The following is a 25,555-nucleotide window of genomic DNA, read 5'->3' on the forward strand; positions in this document are numbered from 1 at the left end:
TAATATAAGCTCTTTAGATGACGCTCAAATAATCAATTCCCATCAACTTGGTGTCAGAACACAAACTCGGTGGCAAAAAAGTGAAGCACAACAGACTAAGTTGTGAAAATGAAATCTGCATGTGATGAAAGGGCATGTGACAGTATCTCGATGACTATAATATCAGATCAAACGGAGTTGGCGGTATGGCCACACTGCTGGTCCCATGTCAGTAGGGTATAGCACACCCCTGGGCCCGGATACCACTAGGATGTCACTGGTGTACCACTGTGCCGTCAGAGTGTGGTGTGTCACTCCACAGTGTTGGCAGGATTGCTCTTCTCCCTGCGGCGCCACCATACGCACACGACGGTCATCTGTGGTACTGCAGAACTGAGATGTATCGCTGAACATGGTAGGACGCCAGTCGTCATCAGTCCATGCCTCCCAGTGACTACACCACTCCAAACGCAACCGTTTCTGTGCTATTGTGAACGGCAGCCTATGCATGGGACGGTGAACCCGTAGTCCAGCTGATGCCAGTCATCGCGACACGATGATATAGGGTGTTGTAGAGAGTCCAGTAGCTGTGTCCATATATCAGGCGCAGGTGTCATGGGGATCTGTGATGCTTGGAGCACAATCCAACGATCCTTCCTTGGCGTGGTCTGTCTTGGATGACCAGAAACTTCACGACGTGTGTGGATGCCTCACGTGCCCATTGGTTTCAATATCAGGCGACTGATATCCGCATGGCCCACATGCAGTTGCACCATATGACCACCTGGCTTCATGCAAACCCGCAATGCAACCCTATCAAACTCCGTCAAGTGCTGTTAACACTGTCTAATGTGACTACGAGGCATCCTGTGTCTGGTAATTAAACATGCCAACTCCTTGCAATTCTAATCATTTACATATCCATCACTGGTCTGCACGTGTACCAAATTACATCTAAATTGGATAGTTCTGGGTTTTCAACTTTTTTCTCCCTGAGTGTATATGCCCTTCACTGATGAGAAATTCATCAACATCTAAGTCCTACATTCATGTACAATGCATATTAAATGAATATTTTGTCACTATTAGTCTTGATGTATCATTCTTTGAATGCACTCAATTGAATCATGGACAGTGGTTCCACATGGTAAAAAAATGAATATTCTGAAAAGGAAACATCCTTCTTCGGTTGATACATTCACTTTGTATTCTGAGAAGGTTTTTCCCTTGATTGCCTTGTACAGTATGTCTAGTGTGTTTTTTGGTATGAATGTGGCATTAATCATACAATGAAAAAAACACTGACTTGTAGTGAACATGTAAAACAACAACATGCAGTGTCATCTATCCATTTTTCAAACCGCTTATCCTATTGGGTCACGGGGGGTCCGGAGGCAGGGAACAACCCAGGATGGGGGGCCAGCCCATCACAGGGCTCACTCACACATGCACACCTATGGTTAATTTAGCGACTCCAATTAGTCTCAGCATGTTTTTGGACTGTGGGGGGAAACCGGAGTACCTGGAGGAAACCCCACGACGACATGGGGAGAACATGCAAACTCCGCACACATGTGATCCAGGCGGAGACACGAACCCGGGTCCCAGAGGTGTGAGGCAACAGTGCTAACCACTACACCACCATGCCACCCCCATGCAGTGTCATATATAACTGAAATAAGAAATGCTGGATTGCCTGAGTTGCATGCGTGTGTGTTTTTTAATATGGGCAACATGGTTCCCTGAGATGCCTCAGTGTTGCTCACCTCCATCTCTAACACACAGCCTCAGAAATGATTTTAAAACTACTGAAAGAAATAATTGGCTACACTGCAGCTCCACTGTTTTGTTTGGCACCCCTGCATGTCCTGCATTGTGTGGGGAAAAAAGTTGAAGGCTGTGTTACATACTGTAACACAGCTAGAATGCAAAAACACTTTATACTTCACATAAGATGGTGGACCTTATTGACAAAGGCAAATTTGTGTTGACCCCAGCAAGGCAGCTAGCGTACTTTGCATTTCTCACTTACCCGGATGTGACAATAAAGCGCTCCACTACAGTAAACCCTGCAGACAGCATTCCCCTGGAGGATGAGGGGCAGCCACATGAGTGTGTGGCAGAGTCTTTGGTTTACACTAAACTGAGAGCAGACTTGGAGAGCTCTCCCACTGAAAATAGCGAGATGGTTTTGTTTGTGGATGGCTCATGTTGGAGAGATGGGGATGCCTTGAAGGCTGGGTTTGCTGTAGTCCAGGCACAGGGTGATGATTTTCACACTCTCGTTTCAGAGCCAGTGGCACAACCCTGTTCCGCTCAATTAGTGGAGATAAAGGCTTTGACTACAGCGTGCCGGCGAGGACAACATAAGACAGTTACTATCTACACAGACTCTGCATACGCACACGGTGTATGCCATCTCTTTGGAGCAGTCTGGAAGCAAAGGGGCTTTCGCAAAAGTGACGGCTCCCCCATTCAGCATTATAATCAGATTTTGGAGTTGCTACACACAATAATGCGTCCCAAGCGTTTGGCTATTGTTAAGTGTCAGGCCCACCGCAAAGGTCGTGATTTTGTTATTCAAGGAAATGCAGCCTCTGATGCGGCAGCCAGGGCGGCTGCGCAGGTGAGTACTGCTGATCTTTTACCTATGGTGACTACAGAGCAGGTTTCTGATCTGGTGGCCCTGCAGGAGCGGGCGGGCCCCTATGAGGCCTCAGTGTGGCTAAAAAGGGGGGCCTCTAAGGATGCTAATGGTCTGTATCGCAACCATGAGGGACTTTTGGCTGCACCTCTGTCTCTGGTGAATATTTTGATAACGGATGCGCATGGTCTTGACCATTGCGCACGGGGGGAGGAGTTAAGGAAAATTACACAACAAGCTGCAAGCAATGATGGATGCAAGGTTGTCAGAATGTGAATATGAGGTGTGCATTAAGAACAATGTACGCAAAGCAATCACGGCCCCAGTAGGGCACATTCCAGTGCCTGAGGGACCGTTCAGACACTTGTGGTGGACTATGTGGACATGGGAAAAACAGCATATGGAAAGCGATATATGCTTGTGATTGTGGACAGGTTCAGCAGATGGGTGGAGACAATACCGTCCAAGGACATGGGGGCGATGACAGTGGTGAAATTCCTGATCAGAGAGTCCGAGGTTTGGGATCCCAACTGAAATAAGCTCTGATAATGGAGCTGCCTTTGTGGGGAAAGTTAAAAGTTAGTGGTTTAACAGCTGAGAATAAAACAAAAGTTGGCATGTGTGTATCACCCTCAGTTGCAGGGTATGGTGGAGAGAGTGAATGGCACACTTAAGCAGAAGCTGAATAAGATTTGCACCACCATGAAAATGAACTGGGTGGATGCCCTGTCAACAGCCTTGATGGCATATCGGATGGAAACGCACAGGTGATGCATTTGTCTCCGCATGAAATGCTGACTGGGAGACCTATGCCTGGATCGACTTGAGGGGGCGTATAAGGGACCCAGCCTAGATCAGCTGGGGGATGAATTAAAGTTGTACATGAGGACTTTAACCAAAATACACAAAACTATTTCCAAACAGGAAAAGGAGAAAGCACAGAAAGAAGACACAGACCAGGAGGAGCCAGTCATCTTTCCCGGAGATAAAGTCTACCTGCGAGTGTTCCGGTGAAAGTGGCACGAGCCCCGACGAAAGGGACCCTTCAAGGTGACACGAGCCACAGCAACAGCGGTGCAGGTAGAAGGGAGTAATACGTGGTACCATTTGAACCACTGCACTAGAGTACCGCACGAAAGACAGAGTCACTGAAAACTACACAGAGGATGCAGCTGCCCTTGACTCAGATGGCCCTGATGGAGCTCCCAGAGGAGCTCCACAGCTTGGGGTGGAGTCAGTTTCAGGATCAGAGCAGAGTGAGGGCCAAGAGGGAGCATCGCAAGCAGACCAGCCACTCCAGACAGGACACGAAGCTGTGGGTTCTGGTACGGCTGACAGCAACGATGTTAGTGATGCTAATGATTTATCAGGCCCTTCAGGTCTGGGTGCACAGCAGGACCACAGGTCAGGTGAGCACAGGACAACTGACTTCACTGACTCAGCCTGGTCCTTTGATGCTGAATAACCTCTCAGATTACAGTGAGCGAAAGCGGAGAGAAATGGGGGGAGATATGGGAGTGAGGAGAGTGAGCAAATTTTAGAAGGATGCCCAGGATGAAGTAGACCTGGATGGGTTAGCAAAACGTACACTTGGAAATTGGTGGTATAAATGGGCTAAGTATACCGCCACTTCATTAGGGCAGGAGGGGTGTGTGTTGTGTGCAAGTCCTGACCCTTCAGTTAGGGTTGTCCCGTTCCCATACACTAATAAACAGTGTGAAGAATGGGAAATGGAGAGGAGTATGAGATTCTGGAAGAGTCTGTGTCAGGAGGGGCAGGCCCCTAAGAAAGTGCAGGCCCACATCTAACCAGACGGAGCGCATACCGTACTGCCCATATCAGCGTCTGATATATCAGGGAAATACTAAATATGCATAGAGGGTGGAAAAGCATTGTGGGCAGTTTAAGCCCTGGGAAGGAGGTCAGCAAGATATTATGGCGAACAAATTGAGTTTTTTTACAGCAAATTTTCCTCTCTTCATGTTGTCCCTACTGCGCAGATTAATCGTCCCATGTGCCTGCCAGCAAATATTGCTCCTTTACCTGCCGAATGCTGCCTAATTTTAATGCTGCAATTGAAAGGCTTCAAACATGATATGGGTGTGTGGGTTCTTACTAAAAAGTTATAATTCAAGTAGCCTCAATAACAGTCCATTTTGATGGCAGGTACCTGAAAGTACAACTCTGGAGGACCTTGAGAAGTGAAAGACACCTCTGCTTGACTTCATGGCCAATGCAGGTTGTCTGAGGCCTATCCGGTCAATAAGAGATGGGAATCTGCTGGAACATGACATTGTCACGTTTCAGGTCATCCACAGGGGTCAGGGTCCATTTCAGAGGTATTCTGTGTTCTGTTTACATGTACGTTAGTTAGGATCAGAATTTTATCCTTTGACCAACATGGATCAAGTTGCTATTATTTCTTTGAATATAAACTAATAAAGTAACCAGTAACACATTGATAATTAATAAGTGAGTTATAAACACTGTCTACATTCTGCGCCACCTGTTCTGCTTTGAGCCAATCACAATTACTGCTGACCAGATGGAAGATCTTTTCAGCATTCATCTGTCTCCAGAAGGTAGCAACAAGAGAGTTGCTGAGGAAATAGACTCTCCAGAAGGTAATGACCATCTCCAGGATGCAGAAGGTACTTTAATTGACCGTATAGTGTAGAAGTAAATGTTGTTTTTGTAAAACAAAATATACCTGTATAACAAAAAACACTGTAGCTAAAGTTAAATCCTCTTACTGGACAATCACCTATTTTAAATCGCTCTTCAGTTTTATCAGTTTTCCAAACCTCTTATCCTTCTGGGTCACGGGGGTCGGGAGCCCATCCCAGAAGCAATGGGCACGAGGCAGGGAACAACCCTGAATGGGGTCAAGCCCATTGCAGGGCACACTCACACACCATTCACTCACACATGCACACTTACGGGCAATTTAGCAACTCCAATTAGTCTCAGCATGTTTTTAGACTGTGGGGGAGAACCGGAAAACCCAGAGGAAACCGCACGATAACATGGGGAGAACATGCAAACTCCACACACATCTGACCCCGGCGGAGACTTGAACCCGGGTCGCAGAGGTGTGAGGCAACAGTGCTAACCACTGCACCAGCATGTCGCCCCATCCTATTAAGCTTATTGTTCAGAATTAAAAATGGGGTTATTAAGAAAGAGTAGCCTCCTATAAAATAGCCCAGCACTCCTCCCTCCAGGCCAAGAATATTTTCTTTATGGTCCAGTTCAAAATAATATCAACTGCAGAAATACGGAGCACATGTAATTTATCTGTATTTTAGATGGTAGACGAGTGGCTGGGTGACGTCGTGGCTGGATGACTTGCAGTGTAGCTTGTTATCTGTGCGTTCTGGACAGGCTGCTGACTTCTGATTACTTTTGGCATTTGGTTCGATGTTACGTCATTTCCAGGTGTGTCGGTGCCCAGTATGAAGCTAATCGCCGCATTATAGTTATGAAAAGAAGACAGAATAGCAAAGAAATTGAGGCAGAATTAATTCAACAAAGTATTAAAAATATTACTCAAGTAGATGAATCGCTTCTTGAGACTGAAGGCGACTGTATTTGCACGAACGAGCGTCGAAAAGAAATGCATTATTGTCGCGTTTAAATGAAATAGTAGTAAGTGTCACATTTGCGACGTATTACAGGAGGATGTTAATCTTAACTTTGACTGTAAAATATCATAATAAACAAGAAATGTGAGTTTTTAGTCTGCTTAAACAAGACTACCGATGTTACAGCGAGCGGACGCTGCTGCCGCGCAGGAGAAGCGAAGCGACATTGCCTTTAAAATGAGAGATTACATTCCGTGGCAGGGGGACAGTTTACAGCATGACACCGGCATTAGGCAGCAGGATGGGTGGGGTTAGGTGATCTCCCAGACTGAAAGGGATTCTGGGGACTCGGGGGACAGTGTTGCCCTGAGGGACTGAGGGCCACGTCAGAGGGGGCCTGATGTAGAGGGGCCCAGACAAGGGATGGCTGATGTAGAGGAGCCAGGTGTGGAGGTGCCACATATTGAGGAACCCTGGTGATCACACTACAGGGGGCCAAATGTTGGTGGGCCAAGAGGAAGTGGCTGGGGAGTAGAAAGCATAGATGTCTTGGAGGTGGGTAGACTACAGAGATTTATGCACCCCGGGATTCCCTCAAGTGCCTCTCAGATCTAGGATGGCCAATACTCGGTCCTCCCCAGGAGTGAGAGGATGCAGACTGGCTCCCCCCAGCCCTCCTCACCGGCTCCCTCCAAAGAGCTGTAGCCCTCCTTTTGGTGATGCCGACATCGTCCCTGCACTTCCCCCTCACACCCTCTGCCATGCGGCAGCAGACATGGCCCACAGAATGTATCAATTTTCTTTGATCTCTTGCTATATATTTTCCTGACATATATTTGTCTTTTGCCAATGTGCATTGTGGTATAGGAAACGTACCCCAGAGCAGGACTTTAGACTAAACCATTTTCAGTAAGGATAGGTGTGCTTGGGGTGAAAACACTTTAAATGAACTGTTGAGATTGATTCATTTTATCTGTACTTTTTTGAATATGAAGAATTATTTTAGTGGATATCTCCCTATTTTAATGCTAGAGGGAGCCCCCCTCCCCCCCCCAAATTTATGCCTGACCCACAAACCCACACACTGTCCACAGATGAGAACAGCGCAGACCCTGCACAGTCAGGTTTGGCAACTCCTTCCAATTTTATAGCCCAAACCAGGAGTAAAAGATGCAGAAAATCAGACCCTTCATAGAAAAATTTATGTTCAACGACACTCCATAATGCTGCTTAAAATGAAGCAATGCATGCACAAGTTAAAGCTCTTTTCGTTTTAATGAATGAGGAAAGAAATAGTTTTGGATAAAGAAATGAATTAGTCTTATTTTTTTCATGTGAGCATCCTCCTGCAACATTGAAATACGGTAAAGTGGCTGATGGATGGACTTGTATTAAATTTGGGAGGGTCTGAATGAAGCTCATTACCCCAAATTTTCTTAAATTGGCTTATATATTTACAACATGGTGACTGCAACAATAATACACCCACGACTGTGGTGTTCTACCTAGAGCACCACTAGAGGGAGCTCACACATTCTGTCGTACTTGCCACAGTAACAACAGTGATGTATAGGAACAGAGTTAGAAGCCGGTAATTTATATATAAAAAATGTCATTTCATTAATCTGACTGGGTAGGTCCAGCTGTCAATCCCACCCAGGCCTATCCTCAGCTCCGCCTCTGCATCAGTCCATCTCTTTGCAGTCCAAATTGTACATCTACCAAACTTGGCAACAAATTGAGAACCGTTCTGTTTCGGTGGTTGTATTTAAGGAATGTCACATTAGTAAACATCTGGACATCTGAAATGGGCAGAGACAAAATCGGCAGTACAGGCAGTCCAATGTCTTTGAAACTCCTTTTTCCTTCAGCACCCTCTTACTGCAAAACCTCAATCCAAAGTTCTCCATGTTGTTCATCTCTGTGAAACTGCAACAGGAGAGCTCTCTCCACTGGTGTTCTAATTCACCAAGGGAACAGGAAAGGCCCTCTTTTGGTAGACTGCCTACTGCAGGCTCTCTTTCCCGGGGATGAATCATCTCCAGCTTACTCAAGTGACTCTGGAAGTCGCATTAGATACTGTGTCCGGAAGCAGTCCATGCTGCGCTTAGGAATGATGTCTCTTCTAGTGTAGAACTGACTGTGGAATTTACTGTAAATTCCTAGCAAAAAAAAAAGCTGCCAGAAAAGTATTGCAAAATTGCTGTTAATCACTGTAAAACCCCCAGCTCCATGGGTGTCCCTACAGGTGGCTGCCCTTTGCTGCCAGGTTTGCTGTTACCTTTGTCTGTGCCCGTGTGTCAAGTAGAGCAAGATGGGGTAGGTGAAAAGAGAATTTCCCCAAGGGGAGTAACAAAGCATCTTCATTTCATTTAGAAAATAATTACAAAATGTCTTTTACAGGTTTTGTCCTATGTAAATTACAGCAATTGTCTTTTTTAAACAGAAAAATAACAATTAACTGTAATCTAGTTTAAAATATTATCTTGTATTCTATTCAAAATATAGAAGTTACCTAGCAACTGGAATTGGCAATAAATGCTATTAATACTCCACAATACTGAATGTTGTTGTAGAATGCTTTCCAAGTTAATTTTTGTATTTTACATTTGCAGCTATGCAATCTATGCATATTGTTAAGTGGTTTAAATGAGACTAAGACGAAAATGACAGCCTGAGACAGAGACCCACACAGAGCAAACTCACATTAACTGGAATGACATTAACTTGAAAATTTCAGGATAATCTTAAGAACATAAGAACATAAGAACTATACAAACGAGAGGAGGCCATTCGGCCCATCAAGCTCGCTTGGGGAGAACTAAACTAATAGCTCAGAGTTGTTAAAATCTTATCTAGCTCTGATTTAAAGGAACCCAAGGATTCAGCTTGCACTACATTATCAGGAAGGCTATTCCATACTCTGACTACACGCTGTGTAAAGAAGTGCTTCCTTAAATCCAGCTTGAAATGTTCTCCCGCTAATTTCCACCTATGGCCACGAGTTCGTGTATTTAAACTAATGCTGAAGTAACTGTTTGGTTGAACAGCATCCAAACCTGTTAGAATCTTATATACCTGGATCATGTCCCCCCTCAGTCTCCTTTGCTTGAGACTGAACAGATTTAGCTCAAGTAACCGTTCCTCGTATGACATTCCTCTAAGACCAGGAATCATTTTTGTGGCCCTACGCTGCACCTTTTCTAAGGCCACAATGTCCTTTTTAAGATATGGTGACCAAACCTGCACACAATATTCTAGGTGAGGTCTCACCAAGGAATTGTATAATCTTAGCATTACCTCCCTTGACTTAAACTCCACACACCTGGAGATATACCCCAACATCCTATTGGCCTTTTTTATTGCTTCCTCACACTGGCGAGAATGGGACATGGAAGCATCAACATACACACCAAGGTCTTTCTCATGATCAGCTACCTTTATTTCAGTGACACCCATGAAATACCTGTACTTTATATTTCTGCTCCCTAGATGGAGTACCTTACATTTATCTTCACACCCGTTAACCACTTGATGGAATTCAACTTAGTCAGAGTTGCAACAAAGTCAAGTATTTTTAAAACTGACCATATTCTAGGCTTAAAGGCCCAATTTGAAATCAGGACTGGACATAGAAATCTATTCAGAACAACATTACATTAATGTTAGAATAATGTTATATTTTTTGCTGGTCTGTGTTAATGTAATGCAACAACTCTGGTCTAATACCTCCCTGTCACTTTAATGCTGGATGTGTGTGCAATTTATAACAAGTTAGGCAAGCCACGGATTCAACCATTAAACTGCATTTTCATTCCACATTTTTTGACAGTTCTGTCCAAAATCATATTCCACCAAATCAGCCGTAACAAATTCCAATAACTTCAACCTTCAAATGTATTAAAGTTGATCTTTTTCAGTGTGTTCCTAAATCTTACGGTATAAGCAAAAGGTATAAATAAAAGATTAAGAACAATTTCCATTTGAATAGTGGAGAAGAGTCCTCATCTTTTGTACATGTCTCATGCTCAGAGTCCATCAATCGCCTGAGGAGAGAGGAGACGTGAGGATTGACTGAGTTGTTCTTCTCAGGCATCGTCCCACTTCTTTGGCTTGCAGTCTTCATGCTGCTGGTTGGATTGATTCCAATGAAACAGTTTAAACCGCAAAATCACATGAATAAAACTTACGCTGACCCTCACTGAAGCGGCCTGGTATCTGTTTCATACCTCACTTTACAACACACAGGACTTTTTTTTAACAATTTAAAGGCACAAGTTATTTTACGTCATGGCCAACCCACGTTTGCTAGTTTAATGGCAGAAAAATAGTCAAAGCCAGGCGCCTGGTCCACAAGGGTGTACTCAGTCACTGCTGTTTTTATGGTGTAAACATGCTATAAACTAATTTTTTCAAACATTTTCTTTAAGAGCTAGGTGCGCTAGGTGGATTGCTATTATAATGATGGATTTGCCAGGCAGAAGAAAAGAGTGCTTCTCTGCAGAGATACAAAAAATCTGCTTGTGCACAATGTGAAAGCGTGCGAGCAGACCATCTACAACAGCAGCAGGATTACACCAAAGTAGAGGTCTGCATTCCTGTGGAACCCACGGCAATAAAGTGCAGTGCAGGACAAACTTTCATTTTTGAATGCAGGAGCAGGAGGGAAGTGACTGATATGTTCGCAGGGAAAAAGAATTAAACAAGTGTTTTTTGTTATCAAACAATTTTTTATTTGCGTGAGTAAATACAAAATTACACAACAAAGTATAGCACGTTATCACAACATTACATTGTGTGAAAGCGCTTTACAGCATCCCCACCCAAAGCCCCCAGTGAGTAAGCCATAGGCGACAGTGGCAAGGAAAAACTCCCTAGAAGGAAGAAACCTTGGGAGGCACCAGACTCAAAGGGGAAGCCCAAACCTCCAGGGGCCGGCAGGGAAAGTCAAAAACACACACATCAGATAACTGCAACAGGTTCTTCTACATATCCTATACATGGGCATGGTACAGTGATGCAGTGGTTAAAACTTAACTCACACCTCTGGGGATATTCATCCATTTTCTGAAACCGCTTCTCCTGTTCAGCGTTGCTCCAGCTGACAGCTTTTGCAATTCATCTGTATCTGAATGAGGAAAAACAACATACAGGCAATACAATGGAGCTGTCAGTCACTCCTGGCACATGGAATACAGTTCTGCACTGACACCTCCGCAATGAACAATTGCATTATAGCATAGGAAACTAGTTAACTTTCACATAAAATTTAGATATAATCAAAACAGAAGCCTGGAACAATTTTAAATTTTACTAAATGGCAATATACTGATTTTAGTCACCAAACAAACTTTACAGGACTTGCTTCACTACTTTTATTCGTGTTTCTTGCAATACATCTGCCCTCTCCTGGTCTGGTGGAATATCATTGCTGTAGGCAGCACCGAGCGAAACCACCCGCATCCGCAGTAGAATGCAACATGAAAGCACACGCGGAAAAGTGAAATATCACCTAGACTTTGCGGCACAGGAAACTAGCCGACTTGCACATGAAATTTAAATTTAACCAACACAGCACCCCACAACAATGTTCACTTTATTTAAAGGAAATGAACTAATTTACTCACTAGCAAGCGCAATAATGTACTTAAACGCAGGAAAGCGCACGCGGAAAAGTTAAATGTCAACTACACTTTGCGCATAAAATTTAAATATAATTAACATAGTAGCCCGGAACAAAATCACTTTATTTAAAAGCAATATACTGACTTTACTCATCAAACATATTTTAATATACATGCAAATTTGACAAATACTAAATAATAAGATAAATTATCCGATAAAATGGGAGCAGAATGGCAACCCACCTTGGTGCAGAAAACAAGTGAAGCCGCGTCTTTCAAACCGGCAGCGTCCCACGTGCCGAGGAGTCAAATGTAATCAAGCAACACGGCCCACACACATTAAATAATAACATCATAATAATTATAGTTCTTGTATAATTATTCTCTATATTATTCTATAATAAGATTAACAGACTTTTATAAGTTAAGTTGTATATCGAGAACAGTATGCGACAGCATAAGCATATATCCCTTAAACGTTTATTAATTAAAAATCACACATTCATCCTGCTTAACATAAAACAATGACTTAAAGAGACTTAATTGTGAAATGAACACTACTGTCCGAGGGTATTTATCTCCACAAATCGCTATGGAACATAATGTCTTAAATACTCAGATTTTCAGAATGACAGAATCTTAACATTTTAAATTTTGTTTTGCGATACCGATACGTAGTGATATTGGTATGTGGAACAACGTTATGTTACACACGCCTCCCACAATTCAAGAAGCTGTAGTTAGATTAAGAGCGTATTCACAATTTACCCGTTTGCCTTTTATCGTGACTGAGCACGATCCCCCACCCCAGCTGGTCTGCACTCCCCACATTGCAATTAACGATCCAGACCTCAGCGCTTTTGTTACCATGGGACTTTTTGTGTTGAAGAAAACATTAAAATGAAGTCTGAGGAATGTTACATAACACAGCTAAAATGCAAAAACTCTCTCTGGTGTAATTCACTGCATAAAACCAATGGTCTTAAGTGTGGTGTCTTCTTCATAACACTCCCTGACTTTTGTATTCGTGACCATGAGATAGGGTGGCCTTTTCTTCCTTCATTTGACTAGTGTTCCTCCCTTTCCTCCCAGCCTTGGTTGGTGGTTCAGGCAGCATCACCTTCTTTTAATAGACCCAGGTGTATCCATCCATCCATTGTCCTAACCGCTTATCCTACTGGGTCGCGGGGGGTCTGGAGCCTATCCCGGAAGCAATGGGCACGAGGCAGGGAACAACCCAGGATGGGGAGCCAGCCCATCACAGGGCACACTCACACACCATTCACCATTCACACTCGGCTCTTTTTCTGGTGTGTGTGTTTAAATAAAAAAAAAATAAAATAAAATTTCTGCACTTTCTTAACGGAGTTTTCAGACAGATGGTATTCATAGCCTGGGTCCTTATTGAGCTAGCATCGGAAATTCATCGCAGAGTCTCAAAGCACTTATGTAAGTCGCTCTGGCTAAGGGCATCTGCCAAATGCTGTAAATGTAAACTCACACATGCATACCTACGGGCAATTTAGTAACTCCAGTTAGCCTCAGCATATTCTCAGCATATTCTTGGACTGCGGGAGGAAACCCCACGACGACATGGGGAGAACATGCAAACTCCACACCCATGTGACCCAGGCAGAGACTCGAACCCGGGTCCCAGACGTGTGAGGCAACAGTGCTAACCACTGCACCACCATGCCGCCCCCTGTATGCTATTTCATTGTATAAAAAGAAACTTACTGTACTGTACAATAAAGTATTTCACCACTGCTTCTTCCTCAGCTCCCACTGTTTGCTAGCACATGCCTCTTTTGATTTCTTCACAGTGCAATTTGTGCTTTATTTTTTTCGTGAAATGTAACTGCAGTATCTGTTTATTAAGTGCTGTGGTTTAATATGTGCATTATTATTTTAGTACTGTGTATACTGTCCTTAATGTCTTGCCTCTCTCGTATAACTTGAGATACGCCCAAATTGACTTGCAACAAGTGGTCCTGGTTCCAAATGCGATGGATACCTGTATTTTATATGCTGTAGTGTGCTGGGTGTCAGACATTGCAATGCACCTTGCTTTGATCTTGACCCGTTAGATCAGAGGGAGGTAATCTTATCCAGAAAGGGCCACTGTGTATGATGGTTTTCACTGCAACTCTCTGAACAGCGAACCTAACGGTTATCCCAATACCTTGATCTTGCTAACATATTTAAATGTGTACCTATTCAGGAATAGAGTGGTGAAGGCATTCAGAGGAGGACTGATGATTATCAGAGGGAACAAAGGGGCTGGGTACTTGTCAGTATCCAGTAGAACCACCAGACTCCTACACTGAATGGTTCTGGATGTGGCACAGACGTTAATCCCTCTGTATTAGGGGATCCGTCTCCAGTTTGTACTCTTCTAGTTAATAGGTAGATTATCAGACAGATTTTCGCCCTAGTCCAGTACTCATTGACAGCCTAATACACCGTGTTTCAATTTGTCTTGATAGTCAATACATGTCACAGGATGTACATTACTCTGATGGGCAGGCCCTCTTACACATGATGGAAATTGCAATACCTATTTTTGGCCACGAGATGGCAGCAAGAAAATAGAAAAATTATTTTCCCACGGTCTACTAGCAGCTTTTAGATGTTAATTCTTCATTCTAATAATTTGACTTGGTCCAATGTATTTTTAATACAAACAATTACCACACAAAGCTGCTAGTAGACCGTGGGAAAATAATTTTTCTATTTTCTTGCTGCCAAAAGTAGGTATTGCAATTTCGGCAAGAAATCATTTGTTTTTCAAAATGACTAAATCAGAATCAGCTTTATTTGGCCAAGTATGTTCACACATATTGGGAATAGTCAGACATTTAATCAAAATAATTAAGACAAGAGATAAACATACAGTTCTGTTGATATGCGACGCATATAACCTCTGCATTCACAGCACTGCTTAAGTTATCGAAGAGCAAATTTCCAAAACTCACTCAGTCCGATAACCTAAAGTAATAAGTCATAATCCTCTTCATACGTTGCAGTAATGGGAATGAAATCTCATTGTGTCGACATTGTGTGTCGTCCAATTTTTCATTATTATTACATTTAGTCAGAATAATATCTTATTTAGGATTTAATTTGCAATCTGGCCTGAAATATTTTCCTGCTACACTGAAGACTCTCTCAGCCTGTGCAGAGAAAGCTGCAGCCAAAGGGTTGGCATCCTTTGATAAACATTGGCTCAGGTATCAGTGACATTATGTGAAGCTTTCATGGCAGGAATAGGGACTAGTTTGACTTTTGATGCAGGAAAAGTGTTTGGGACGTTTCTTAGGTTAGAAACTGCAGTCACTGCAGCCAACACTGACGTTTAAGGAGAGACACTCAGTTCTTCCTATGAGCAGATCCACCATGGTGCACAAAATGACAACAATGTTAATGTGTTTATGTATAATTCATATTTAAATAATAGACTGTATAGTTAAAAGCTACACCTACAGCACGTATATGAACTTGAATTTGAATCCAAACCCTTTTTCGTTCGTCTTTTTTGTTCAGAGTGAATACACACTGACTGCTCAGATAAATAACGTCAAAAATAATTTTCTTTTGTTGCTTAAGATATTTGCACAGTCCTATACATTTTTTTATGTTATTTGTTTTAAAGAGGCTGCAATGTGTAACATTAACATCTCTATAAAGAGAAGGTTAGGCTTTTGGCTGAAGATTACTGACAGCAAGCAAAATGCAACAAATTGTATAATAATAATAATAATAACAACAAAAATAATAATAAATGATTTTTGTTTGTTTAGAAAAACATTTATGGAACAAAGCAGACAATAAGGTATCTTTGCTAATTTTATATTGAGAAACAACTCAACTGTCAAAAATATTTTACAGGGAATAATCTTACTGACATTATAATAAATCAAATATGAAAATAGCTGGAATCTCATTTACCTGTGATTATGACAAAGGTTCCATTCCCAAAGGTGACCTCATGAAGAAACACAGCAGCACAATAATACACTGCAGAATCTGACGGCTCCACGTTAGAAATAGTGAGGTTAAAACTCCCCTCTGCATTCAGTAAGGAGTAACGTTTTATGCTTTTATATTCCTTGTAAAATTCACCAGGTACGTAGAGAAGTGCTTTCGCCATGGGCTGGGGCTTCTGACCAGCAGCTTGCTTAAACCAAGCAACAGATGTTGTTTCTTCTGGATAGAAGCATGTCAGGTTCACACTGTCTCCAAGCTGAACCCTCGTCAGGTGACTGGGCTGAACAACATCTGTAGTCAGTGCAGTGTCTGCAAAAACAGAAAAACAAAAAAATCATAATCAAATAAGACATATAATAGTAATCTAAATAACTATTAACTATGATGAAGATTAAATGGCCAAATTCCAATGATAACATCATACCAGAAATGAAAATATTAAAATCCAAAAATAATTTATATTTTAGGGCCTTACTAATGAAAATGAGAAGACCAAAGAGTCTGAACATCTTCGTGGTTCCACTGTTTAGAATAAACTGCTCTGCTGCTAAGTGAGAGATCATGGTCGTGGTCGGGATGAAAGGGCAGGAAACAGAGAGGAAACACAGACACACATCAGGCTGATCTGATTGGGAACTTAAGTAACAGTGAAAAAGCATTCTAATGTGCACTTGCATGACGTTTATTAATTTACTCCTTAACATCCAGTTAAAATGAGAACAATTAGATAAACAGGAGCAGATACTGAGCATATAAAGTTCTTTGTACAGAGTGCTGAGACACTGTGGGAGAGCATTTGCTAATCATCTCTCTCAGACAAGCGCAGCACAGTATGAGTCTGTTATCAATCTGATATTAGACAGTCTCTCATACAGTAATAATAATTGATACTTTACTGGTCCCTGTGGAGAAATTGTTTTAATTTCTCCCTCAAATTGCTGTCTTTTTTTTTAGAGTAAACAGAGTAAGTTGTCTGCGAAGGGCGCATTTTTGCATTTAGAGCAACATTTTGATAAGTGATGTACATGAGAGTAAATGGTGAATCAGTTTATTTGCCACTCTACACATTACATTACATTACATCCATTATAAGGAACTGTACAGCGACATTGCAGTTCCTCAGTTGCTTTGATGGATTTCTGGAATCACCCTTAACATCTGCAAAACTGTAAGTGCATTTCCCAAAACAATTCATGCAAACAGCACCACACAGATGGACTGTCTACAAAAAAGTCATAGAGGCCACCAGCAGCCCGCATACCACACCGTAAGGCCATATGTTAGGATGCTCTCTATGGCAGAGCAGTAGGAGGCCACCAGCAGCCCGCATACCACACCGTAAGGCCGTATGTTAGGATGCTCTCTATGGCAGAGCAGTAGGAGGCCACCAGCAGCCCGCATACCACACCGTAAGGCCGTATGTTAGGATGCTCTCTATGGCAGAGCGGTAGGAGGCCACCAGCAGCCCGCATACCACACCCTAAGGCCGTATGTTAGGATGCTCTCTATGGCAGAGCGGTAGGAGGCCACCAGCAGCCCGCATACCACACCGTAAGGCCGTATGTTAGGATGCTCTCCATGGCAGAGCGGTAGGAGGCCACCAGCAGCCCGCAAACCAAACCGTAAGGCAGGATGTTAGCAGCCCGCACCCAGAATAATAAGCAAACTGTGCAGAATTTGGTTTTGTTATGGTGTTTGTGATTCAATATTAACGGTGCTTTTATTCTGAAAGATAATTTGTTGACATCAAGACACGTTGCAAAATGCTGCCTGTAAGCGCAGTTACACGGCTGTCTATAGAGGTAAAAATATAACTGTAGGCATGAAATAATGCCGCCTCTAAGCAAAGAGTTTAAGACATCGTGGCCTTGACGGCCTTTCGTAATATAACTCCACGTAAAGCAGCATTTTGCAGTGTGGTAACTAGTAATGGTAGTTTGTAAATCCTTTCATATCTTCCCACAATGCAGATAATTGACTGAGAACTGTGTGTCTGGTCAGACTGCACTGTGATGTGCTTAGTGAAGCTGCAGTTGTATTTTAGTGCATATAACCTGCTTTGGCAATGTAGTATTGCCACTGCTTTGCTATATTATCACTACTTTTTATCTTTTACTTAGTCTCGACCACAACTTGTAATTGACTGACAGCCACCAACATCCTATTAATCTTATTATTCTGAATTAAAAATTGGGTTATTAAATAAGAATAGCCTGCTCAAGCCCCCCTCCCTCCAGGCCAAGAATGTTTTTTTCTTTATGGCCCAATTCAAAATAATGTCATCTGCAGAAATACGGAGCACTTGTAATTTATCTGTATTTTAGATGGTAGATGATGGGCTGGGTGACGTCGTGGCTGGACGACTTGCAGTGTAGCTTGTTATCTGTGCATTCTGGGCAGGCTGCTGACTTCTGATTACTTTTGGCATTTGATTCGATGTTACGTCATTTCTATGTGTGTCGGTGCCCAGTATGAAGCTAATCGCTGCATTATAGGTATGAAAAGAAGACAGAATAGCAAAAATATTGAGGCAGAATTAATTCAACAAAGTATCAAAAATATTATTCAAGAAAATGAATCACCTCTTGAGACTATAGGCGCCTGTATTTGCACAAACGAGCCTCGTCAAAAAGAAATGCATTACTGTCGTGTTTAAATGAAATAGTAGTAAGTGTCACATTTGCGATATTTTACAGGAGGATGTTTATCTTAACTTTGACTGTAAAATATCATAATAAACAAGAAATATGAGTTTTTAGTCTGCTTAAACAAGACAACTGATGTTACAGCGAGCGGACGCTGCTGCCGCGCAGGAGAAGCGAAGCGACATTGCCTTTAAAATGAGAGATTACATTCCGTGGCAGGGGGACAGTTTACAGCACGACACCGGCATTAGGCAGCAGGATGGGTGGGTTAGGTGATCTCCCAGACTGAAAGGGATTCTGGGGACTCAGGGGACAGTGTCGCCCTGAGGGACTGAGGGCCACGTCAGAGGGGGCCTGATGTAGAGGGGCCCAGACAAGGGATGGCTGATGTAGAGGAGCCAGGTGTGGAGGTGCCACATATTGAGGAACCCTGGTGATCACACTACAGGGGGCCAAATGTTGGTGGGCCAAGAGGAAGTGGCTGGGGAGTAGAAAGCATAGATGTCTTGGAGGTGGGTAGACTACAGAGATTTATGCACCCCGGGATTCCCTCAAGTGCCTCTCAGATCTAGGATGGCCAATACTCGGTCCTCCCCAGGAGTGAGAGGAGGTAAACTGGTGCTCCCTCAGTCCTCTTCTCCTGCTCCCTCCAGAGAGCTGCAGCCCTCCTTTTGGTGATGCTGACATCGTCCCTGCACTTCCCGCTCACATGCTCTGCCATGCGGCAGCAGCCATGGCCCACAGAATGTATCTTTTTCTTTGATCTCTTGCTATTTTCCTGGCATATTTTTGTGTTTTGCTAACATGCATCATGGTACAGGAAACGTACCCCAGAGCAGGACTGTAGACTAAACCATTTTCAGGAAGGGTAGGTGTGCTTGGGGTGAAAAATAACTTTAAATTAATTGATGAGATATATTAATTTTATCTGTATTATTTTGAATAAATACAGCCCCCCCGCATATTTATGACTGACCCACAAACTCACACACTGTCCACGGATGAGAACAGCGCAGACCCTGCACAGTGAAGGTTGGCAACTCCTTCCAATTTTATAGCCCAAACCACAAGTAAAAGATACCCAAAATCAGACCCTTCATAAACTTTTCTATCTCCAAAAATACTCCATAATGCTGCTTAAAATTAAGCAATGCACGCACAAGTTAAAGCTCTTTTCTTTGTAATGAATGAGGAAAGAAATAGTTTTGGATAAAGAAATGAATTAGTCTTTTTTTTCATGTGAGCATCCTCCTGCAGCATTTAAATATGGAAAAGTGGCTGATGGATGGACCTGTATTAAATTTGGGTGGGCCTGAGTGAAGCTCATTACCCTACATTTTCTTATATAGGCTTAGATATTTACAACATGGTGACTGCAACAATAATACACCCATGACTGTGGTGTTCTACCTAAAGAGCACCACTAGAGGGAGCTCACACATTCTGTCGTACTTGCCACAGTAACAGCAGTGATGTGCAGGAACAGAGTTAGAAGCCGGTAATACATATAAAAAATGTAATTTCATTAATCTGAATGGGTGGGCCCAGCAGAGCTCACCCAGGCCTATCTATAGCTCTGCCTCTGCATCAGTCCATCTCTTTGCAGTCCAAATTGTACATCTACCAAACTGGACAGAAAATTTACAACCATTCTGTTTGGTGGTCAGATTTAAGGAATGTCACATTAGTAAATTCACGTTCTACATGAACATCTGAAATTGCCAGAGACAAAATCGGCAGTACAGGCAGACCAATGTCTTTGAAACTCCTTTTTCCTTCAGCACCCTCATACTGCAAAACCTCAGTCCAAAATTCTCCATGTTGGTCTTCTCTTTGAAACTGCAACAGGAGAGCTCTCTCCACTGGTTTTATAATTCACGAAGGGAACAGGAAAGGCCCTCTTTTGGTAGGCTGCCTACTGCAGGCTCTCTTACCCGGGGATGAGGCATCTCCAGCTTACTCAAGTGACTCTGGAAATTGCATATGATACTGTGTCTGGAAGCAGTCCATGCTGCGCTTAGGAATGACGTCTGTTTTGGTGTAGAATTGAATGTGGAATTTACTGTAAATACCTAGCAAAAAAAAAAAGCTGCCAGAAAGGTATTGCAAAATTGCTGTTAATCACTGTAAAACCCCCAGCTCCATGGGTGTCCCTACAGGTGGCTGCCCTTTGCTGCCAGGCTTGCTGTCACCTTTGTCTGTGCCCGTGTGTCAAGTAGAGCAAGATGGGGTAGGTGAAAAGAGAATTTCCGCAAGGAGAGTAACAAAGTATCTTCATTTCATTTAGAAAATAATTACAAAATGTCTTTTACAGGTTTTGTCGTATGTAAATTACAGCAACTATCTTTTTAAACAGAAAAATAAAAATTTACTGTAATCTGGTTTAAAAATTTATCTTGCATTTTACTCAAATTACAGAAGTTACCCTTTCAACTGGAATTGGCAATAAGTACTATTAATACTTCACAATACTGTATGTTGTTGTAGAATAGAAGTTAATTTTTATTTTTTACATTAGCAACTATGCAATCTATGCATATTGTTAAGTGGTTTAAATGAGACTATGAATAAAATGACAGCCTGAGACAGAGACCCACACAGAACAAACTCACATTAACAGGAAAGATGACATTAACATGAAAATTGTCACGGGTCGAGGTGAGCGATCGCGGGCAGAGCGGCGATCGTGCGGAAGGAGCAGGCAGGCAAGCGGGATAAGGGGAAAACGGGGTTTTAATCAAGAACGGGGATCTCACGCGAACAAACATCAATGAACATCAATGACGGACGCAGGACTCGGGTAAGACACGGACTGAAATACACAGGACTGATTGAAAATAATCAGACACAGCTGGGTACAATCCGTGAAACACACGTGGGTAGGCAGGGGGCGTGGCACACAGGAGGAGCCGACGGGCAGGGCATGACAAAAATGAGTTGCAACAAAGTCAAGTGTTTTTAAAACTGACCATATTCTAGATTAAAGGCTCAATCTGAAATCAGGACCTGAGACAGAAATCTATTAAGAACAACATGACATTAATGTTAGAATAATGTTATGATATTGTAATGAACGAATCTGGGCGTGGTCATTCGCTGCCATGTTAATGGGGAACACCGGTGATTAGGATTGGGGTGGGGGAGGGAGAGTTATAAAGAGGATGCCTATGTGGGAGGGGGGGGAAGAAAAGGTCTTTCTTTGGTCTTGTAGGGAAACTGGGGGAGTTGGAGTAGCTGTCAGTCTGTGGGAAAAGGAACCGTGGTGTGTCCGTCGCCGGTGGTAGACTGGCCGTGGATGAAGTTATAGTTAGTTATGGGGGGGGGATAATGCTTTTAGAAAGATAGCGGTTTAAAGGGCTGGCAGCGAAGTACAGCGGGGAGACGAACCCCGTGGACTGAGAGACCTCAACTTCTTTTCCCTGGAGAAAGCGGGGGGGGCCAGGTGTGCCTCTTTCCAGGGGAGTAACCGCTTTTAATGGTGTAATTTTGGAATGAATGAGCGTATGTTTGTGTATGAATTTTATCCCCGGATTGCGGTCGTGAGTAGGAGGGCGGGGTTAGAAGGTGCATCGGGAATGATTTGTTTGCTGTGTGTAAGGGTTTGCACGGGCGTTGTGATTTAAGCTTGCTGTGCTGTATATTTGGATTCTGAGTGGCGTGGGGGGAACTGTGGTTGTATCATTCCTAGTGAGATGAAGTTAGCCCTCGGGAAGGGGTTGTAATCCGGGGAATATTTAATAAAGATCTTCCTATATTTTGGTGTCCTTATTTGGTTGGACCTTCCCAGCCTCTTTAAATTAAAAAGGTGGTGGCAGCGAACTTCGACAAGTGCGCCCTGGTAGCCCACTTGTTACACAGGTGGCAGCGGTGGGATCCTGCAAAGGGGGAGGAGAGTGAAAAGAGAGAGAACAAGTTTTTTTTCGTGTCCTTTTCCCCTGTGTATTAAACGACTTGAATTTTTATCATGTCACAAAGTGAGCAGGCAGCGTCGGCATCCGCCAGTTCCACATTAGAGTTCCCTCAACTCGGACAGCGTGAGTTATCGGGAGTAAGTGCTATACGGGGCTGCCTCCGCAGGCTCGTATTACTTATGGGGCTTTAAAGGGGGCCATGCAGGGATGCATGGAACCCAGTGGGAGTACTGATTGGTATCGTGCAGAATTCTCATCTCGCATTCGTTTACCTCAAGAATCAGCTAGAGAATTTGGCACAGCGTTGCGAAGGCTTGTTATGCGAGCTTATCCACTGGTTGATTATGCTACTCAAGATATGTTGGCACGGGACCATTTTGTGGTTACTGTGGGGGCTGGAGATTTGCATATTCAGCTACGTAGTGCCAAACCCTCCACTTTGGAGGACGCCATCAGCCTTGCAACTGAAATTGAGTCTATTAGACGGTTGGAGGGACATGCTGGCCCCTCGGCGGTACGTGGTATAAGTGGATCAGGGTGGAATAAGGATCAGATGGAGACATTGTTGGGGGTGGTGGAGGGTTTGCGACAGGAGGTGCAGGCCCTGCGTGCAGAAGTGGTTACGTTAAAGGCCCGCAATAGTCCCCCTACTGCTGGTGAGAGCATAGTAGCTCCTTTGCAGTCATCCCGGGTAGCGGTGTCTGAGGCACTTCGGCCGGAGCGAATGGTGTGTTGGGAGTGTGGATGTGACAGACATCTAAAAAAGGATTGTCCCTATGTGTCGGGAAACTTTCGAGGGCGGGCACGGTAGGTCGTGTGCCCGCCCTGAAGCAGGAAGGCCCTGAGGTAGAAATTCCTCCAATGGCGAGTCTGTGTGGTCAAGGGCTATATATAGGTGCCCAGGTTGGGGGGGTTGAGGCATATTTATTGGTTGATACAGGGGCTCAGGTTTCAGTAGTGCCAAGGAGTTTTTGGGAGTCTGCCACAGGGGGGAGACCGGGGTTGGTGCCCTATGTTGGCGCTGTGGCTGTAGCGAATGGGGCTGAGCTTAAAATCTTGGGTAAATGGTGCACTGTGTGCCAATTTGAGTCTTTAGCCTTGGGGGTGGAATTTTTAGTGACTGATGGGGATATGCGAGATCTGTTGTTGGGGAATGACTTTTTAACCCAATATGGGGCAGTGATTGATTTAAAGGGGCAGAGTTGTCAGGTGATGGGGAAGATGGTGCCCCTAGTGGCACATGCCTCTAGTAAACAGCCCTGGATAGTGACCCTGAGTACTGATGTTATAGTCCCCCCACGGAGTGAGGTGGTCATTCCGGGAACAGTTAAAGTGGTGTCTGCCCACCCCTTAGTGGGGATGCTGGAACCTGCTCCATTATTAGCCAGCCGACATGATGTTTTGGTGGCACGGGTTGTTTGTCGTGTAACCCAAGGAGCTGTGCCTGTAAGAGTGATTAATGTGACCGAAGATGAGTGTAAACTCAAGCGGGGAATGAAGGTGGGTTCATTGGTCACAGACATCGAAGTGGGGCAGACAGCTGTCCTCACAGATGGTGGGGGGCCCGAGCAGTGCTGGACGGGTGAGGAACTTTTCCAACATCTAGGTCTGGATAAAAAGGGACTCAGTTTAGCAGAATCGTGTGCAGTCCAGGCGATGTTGCACCGACGAGCAGATGTTTTCAGCATGGGGCAGGCTGATTTGGGTAGAACGCAGCTGGCGATGCACACGGTTGACACTGGGGAGGCCCGGCCTATTAAAATGCCGGCTCGGCGAGTCCCTTTACATTTACAGAGAGAAGTGGATGACCAGATAAAGCAGATGTTGGAGGCGGATGTTATTCAGCCATCCCGTAGTCCATGGGCAGCGCCGATTGTACCTGTGCGAAAGAAGGATGGGGGCCTACGGCTCTGTGTTGATTATCGCCAGCTAAATGAGGTCACTCGTAAGGACGCCTATCCACTGCCGCGCATTGATGATGCGCTGGATAGTTTGTCTAATGCATCATGGTTCTCTACATTAGATCTTGCCAGTGAGTACTGGCAGGTAGAGATGCACCCGCGGGATAAACCCAAGACTGCATTTGTTACTAGGCAGGGCTTGTATGAATTTAACGTGCTTAGTTTTGGTTTATGTAATGCCCCCTCGACATTTCAGAGGTTGATGGATTTAGTCCTTGCTGACCTACAGTGGTCCACATGTTTGGTGTACCTTGATGATATTATTGTGTTTGGTCGATCATTCGAGGAACATCTTCAGCGATTGGATGAGGTATTGGGGAAGCTGCAGGGGGCAACTTTAAAAGTGAAACCAGCTAAGTGTGACCTGTTTGCTAAACAGGTACATTACTTAGGGCATGTTATCTCAGATGAGGGAATTACAGCTGACCCTGCAAAAATTAAGGCGGTCCAAGAATGGCCAGTACCTAGAAATCAAACTGAGGTGCGCAGTTTTGTGGGTTTAGCCTCGTATTATAGGAGGTTTATTAAAGGTTTTGCGGAGATTGCACGGCCCCTCCACCAGTTGACGGAGAAAGGGCGGAGATTTAAGTGGACTCCTGATTGTGATAAAGCTTTTTTAACCCTAAAAGCATGTTTAATTACATCCCCGGTGCTGGCTTACCCAGATCCAGGTAAACAGTTTGTGTTGGACACAGATGCCAGTGATGTGGGCATAGGCGCGGTGCTTTCTCAGACAACTGAGGGAGGTGAGAGAGTGGTAGCTTATGCCAGCCGGGCATTAACTAAGGCAGAGCGGAGGTATGCTACAACGAAGAAGGAGCTCCTAAGTATGGTCACCTTTATGAAGCATTTTCGACATTATCTCCTAGGGAGAGAATTTGTGTTGAGGACTGACCATAACTCACTGCGGTGGCTGAATAATTTCCAGGGCCTGGAGGGTCAACTAGCTCGGTGGATGGAACAATTGGCCAGTTTTCATTATACAATTGTACATAGGGTAGGCAGGTTGCATGTGAATGCGGATGTGTTATCGAGGTTACCATCTTTTGGTGAGCAGGTGGGAGACCCGCAAGTCTGTGTCCTCCAAACTGCAGCCCAGAGGCCGGAGGAAGCGAATAATGTTGATGAGCTGCAGGAAGCACAGCAGGGAGACAGTGACATCCAGTTAATGATTAGTCTGAAACAAGGTGGGGTTAGTCGGGCTGAAGCTGCAAAGCATC

Source organism: Brienomyrus brachyistius, unplaced genomic scaffold, assembly GCF_023856365.1.
Source record: "Brienomyrus brachyistius isolate T26 unplaced genomic scaffold, BBRACH_0.4 scaffold138, whole genome shotgun sequence".
Lineage (NCBI taxonomy): Eukaryota > Metazoa > Chordata > Actinopteri > Osteoglossiformes > Mormyridae > Brienomyrus > Brienomyrus brachyistius.